Here is a 4,547-nt window from a genome sequence, read left to right on the forward strand (position 1 = left end):
AGGCATGCAAATGTTTGTGAGGTTTACATTATAAGATATGCTCTCTCCATACTCCATTATAGAAAGAAAAATATATTTTACTCTCACTAGGAAAAATAATTATCTTCATTAAATTGTACTAATTTCAATTTAAAAATATTTTTTTCTTAAATTATCTTGGATTGAAATTTGATATAAACATTAAAAAAAATTACAATGACTTTTCCTGAATTTAAAACGTAATACCCACCTCTTTATTTTTCATTACTTTGACCTCCCATAATGTAATGGTGCTAACTAACGGTTCATTTTTGCATTACTTCTTCCCTTTCCCTTGCGTTTCGGTCCACCACCACTACCCACAAACTAACAATTGCTTCTAACAATTGTCGACGCCACTGAATCACTCAAGGTATATTAAATGAACAAAATAATTGCCTCTATCAATAACCAATTTCATTCCCAATTCAATTTTATTAATTAATTGTAGATTTATAGTTTTATGCTGCAGACAGCTTGATCTCCTACGCGAGTGTCGGCAGATCGTGGCGATTGTTTCCGAAGTAGCGAAGCAGAGTTTTAAGAAGAAAGGGATGCACGCTCCTGCGTGGAGGAAGCGCGATTACATGCTCGCGAAGTATTAGGGAGAAGGAGAAGCAACCCCCGTCCTCCTCTGTGCAAGTTGTCGTCACCGTCGCGGTGCCAGAAACGGTGTCCTACGGTGACGCGATGTCGATGGAGAGCAATAGCAATGAGTTGGAGCTGAGTTTTAGTGAGAAAATGTCATCGCAGCCTGAATCCGATGAGGTTAAGGCGGTGGCGACGACATCGGTGTGGCAATCGCAGGTGAAGCCGAAGAGTGTTGAGAGAGCTAGGGACTAAGATTGTGACCGGATTGGCTTCTCTACTTAAGGGCAAACCATAGAACAATTTTTTTGTTTTTTTTCTAAATTCTGAATCCGTTGAACTTGATTTGGTGTTGTTGAGTTTGAATCTGAATATATCTTGATTTCGTGTTATACTGTTGTTGATTTGTATCAGATGATGTGAGAAAGAAAAGGGGCATAAGTTTCCTAGAATTTCATTTAAGAAACATGTGTAAAGCATGTGATGTACTTTAGTTGAATAGAATTAGCATCGTGAAAAAGAGGTGCTGAGTGTAATGAAGTTGGAAAAGGAGATTTTGTGGAGAGTAGAACAAACAGCAAATACTTATATGATAAGTCATAAACTTAGAAGGAATGAGATGTAAGTGTAATTTATTTTGAAAAGTTGTTAGTAGCGGGTCTTCGAGGCCCAGCAACCTCCTCAAAGGGAAAGAGAGATAAGAGAGAGAGAGAGAGAAAGAAGTATTATTTCTTCTTCTCTTTTGCAAAGCGCTTTCAAACATTTATAGTTTGTTACAAAAGGAACCAAGCTTTGACTGCCAGTTAGTTGTTCTAACAAAAAGCTTTTAATGGTTGTATTCTTCTCGAAGCTAGTTGTCTATTTCGTGTACGTGTATGGCTTAACTATCAAGTACATAGTCCTTCAGGTGCAAGGGAGTATTACTTTGTCTTTTGGGCTTTGCTATTTGTAACTCGTTTCTGCTAGATGTATCATTACCACCGTCTTCAAATAACACCTTGTCCTCAAGGTGATGAAGGGACTTAAGGGTTGACCATTCTTCCCACGATGCTTCATCAGGATGAAGACCCTGCCATTGAACTAACACTGGGTGCTTTGGGCCTATGTCCGAGGGCACGATCTTGTGAGCCAAGATAGCTAAGGGAACTGGAACCGGTTGGTTGTCCATGGCCAAGGACGGAAGGTGCATAGCTTGTTCTGATGTTGGAGATCCGATGAAGGGTTTTAAGATAGAGCAATGAAATACGGGATGGATGCGAGGATGCTCTGGTAATGCCAGCTTATAGGCAACTGGTCCCATTCTTTCTATGATCTGGAATGGCCCATAAAAACGCTTGGCAAGCTTGGAATGTGCCGCACCTGAAATCGTTGTTTGTCAATATGGTCGGAGTTTAACCAGGACCCAATCTCCGATATGAAACTCTTGATCTCGGCGATGACCATCCGCGATAGCCTTCATATGTTCTTGAGCTTTAAACAACTTTTGACGTAATAACGTGAATACGACTTCTCTTTGGCTCAGCAATTCATCTACTGCTTCCACTTTTGCAGTGCCTTCCACATAGTGAGGATAATTTGGCGGTTTACGACCAAAGGTTACCTCGAACGGAGTCAATCCCGTTGCCGAGTGAACAGAAGTGTTGTACGACCACTCCGCCCACAACAGAAATCGTCCCCAAGTCGTGGGTTTGCGGTGAACAAAGGTGCACAAATACTGCTCCACCACTCGGTTTGCAACCTCCGTTTGTCCATCCATCTATGGATGATAGGCAGAGCTCATCCTAAGCTTAGTGCCACTCAAGGAAAAAGTGTTTGCCAAAACCTGCTGACAAAAAGTGGATCTCGATCAGAAACGATACTCCTAGGCATACCATGGAGTTTACCTACTATCTCCATGAAAAGCTGGGCAACACTTTGCGCTGTGTGATGCAACGACAGCATGTCGAGATGAAGACCTTTAGAAAAACGGTCTACCACCTCAAAAATGCAGGTGTGGCCGCGGTATGCCGGCAACCCTACCATGAAGTTCATTGACAGGTCCTCCTAGGGCTGAGATGGTACGGGCAGTGGGCAAAGTAGACCCCTTGGTTTTGCAGTTTCATACTTCACAAGCTGGCAATCTACATAACTAGCAACAAATTTGCGAGTGTCCGCAGTCATGTTTTTCCACGTGAAGTTTTCCGATAAACGATTCAAGGTTTTCCTAAAGCCCATATGACCACCCGTGGGCGTCTGGTGATACCCAGTAAGCAAGGCATTGATGAAGGAGCAGTTGGGGGGTAACCATATGCGTCCTTGATGTAGAATGAAGTGAGATGTTATCGTGTACTCAGGGAAATCTGCCGGAGATGAACGAATTTGTTCTCTGAGAGTGATGAACTCGTTGTGGGACTAGAGCTCCTTCCATAAATCTTCCAGGAACATGAAGTGGGGCGTCGAAAGGATGAAGAAAGACGTAGTGGGTGACTCCGACGATCGCGACAAGGCATCCGCAACTACATTGGTTTTGCCTGTCCTATATTGTATGAAATAATCAAACCCCAGCAATCGTGCCAAGTACTTGTGTTGCTCAGGAGTTTGAACCGCCTGAGTCATCAACTACTTCAAACTACGATGGTTTGTAAGGATAACAAAGTGATGACCTAAAAGATATTGCTGCCACTTCTTAACGGCGTTAGTGATAGCTGCAAGCTCGCGTACATACGTTAAGGACCGCACTAGCTTGGGGTAAAACTGTTTGCTGAAGAAGGCAATTGGATGTCCTCCCTGAGATAGCACTACACCCATACCGAAACCTGATGCATTTATCTCCACGGTGAACGATTTTGTGAAGTCCGTGAGTGCTAACACCAGAGTGTTAGTGACAACATTTTTGAGAGCTTGAAAGGCAGCTTCTGCTTCTGGTGACCACGCAAAACCATCCTTAGTTAACAGGTGAGAAAGAGGAGCTGCCATAGCTGCATATCCTTTGATGAACCTGCGATAGAAGCCCGTGAGTCCAAGAAACCCACGGAGGCTGCGAGCAGTGTGCGGCGACGGCCATTGCTGAACAACTTGTACTTTGTCAGGCACTGGTTGTACCCCTTTGCCGGAAACAATGTGACCAAGATACTCAATTTGTTGTTGCGCGAACGAACACTTGGGTAACTTGAGAGTGAATTTGCCATTCATTAATACTTGAAACGCTGTCTCTAAATGAATCAAATGATCACTAACAGTGCGATTGTATATTAGAATATCGTCGAAGAAGACGATGATACACTTGCATAAGTATGGTTGAAATAAGCGGTTCATTGTTGCTTGGAAGGACGAGGGGGCATTACAAAGCCCAAACGACATCATGCAAAATTCATAGTGACCATGGTGGATCCAAAACGCTGTTTTGCCGATATCAAATTCTTTCATCAATATCTGGTGATAACCTTGCATCAAATCTAATTTGGAAAACCATGTTGCACCGCCCATTTCATGTAATAATTCATCCACTATTAGTATAGGGAAACAATCTCGAATGGTGATGGCATTAAGTGCCATATAATCCACACAAAAACGCCATGTTCCATCTCGCTTCTTTACAAGTAACACAGAGGAAGAAAAAGGGCTTGAACTATGTTGGATATGGCCTTGACTTAGCATGACAGCTACTTGGTTTTCAATTTCTTGTTGTTGCGAATAAGGGTAACGATAAGGACGCACATTAACAGGGGCTGAGTTTGGCAAGAGGTTGATGGCGTGATCAGTGGGCCGCGACGGTGGTAAAGTGTTTAATGGCTGAAAGAGTGGGGGCATATTTAGTGAGGAGGTTGTTGATTTCTGGTATCTGGGAAGTTAAGTGTAGAGAGGTAGTGGTGTGAGGTTCTAACTGAATGTGGAAATAACTACTGGTGTTACCTGTATGCACAAGGTGTCGCAACTGCGAATGAGAGATTTGCTCAATATTC

The 4,547-nt window shown here is 42.8% G+C and overlaps 1 long non-coding RNA gene across 1 annotated transcript; it reads left to right on the forward strand.

Moving 5' to 3' along the window:
- The first annotated feature begins 230 nt into the window (after positions 1 to 230).
- On the forward strand, positions 231 to 998 carry LOC114412300. The gene is made up of 2 exons (XR_003666640.1): positions 231 to 391; positions 478 to 998. It is a non-coding gene; the product is annotated as an uncharacterized LOC114412300 (long non-coding RNA).
- The last annotated feature ends 3,549 nt before the right edge of the window (positions 999 to 4,547 follow it).

Source organism: Glycine soja, chromosome 5, assembly GCF_004193775.1.
Source record: "Glycine soja cultivar W05 chromosome 5, ASM419377v2, whole genome shotgun sequence".
NCBI classification, from domain to species: domain Eukaryota; kingdom Viridiplantae; phylum Streptophyta; class Magnoliopsida; order Fabales; family Fabaceae; genus Glycine; species Glycine soja.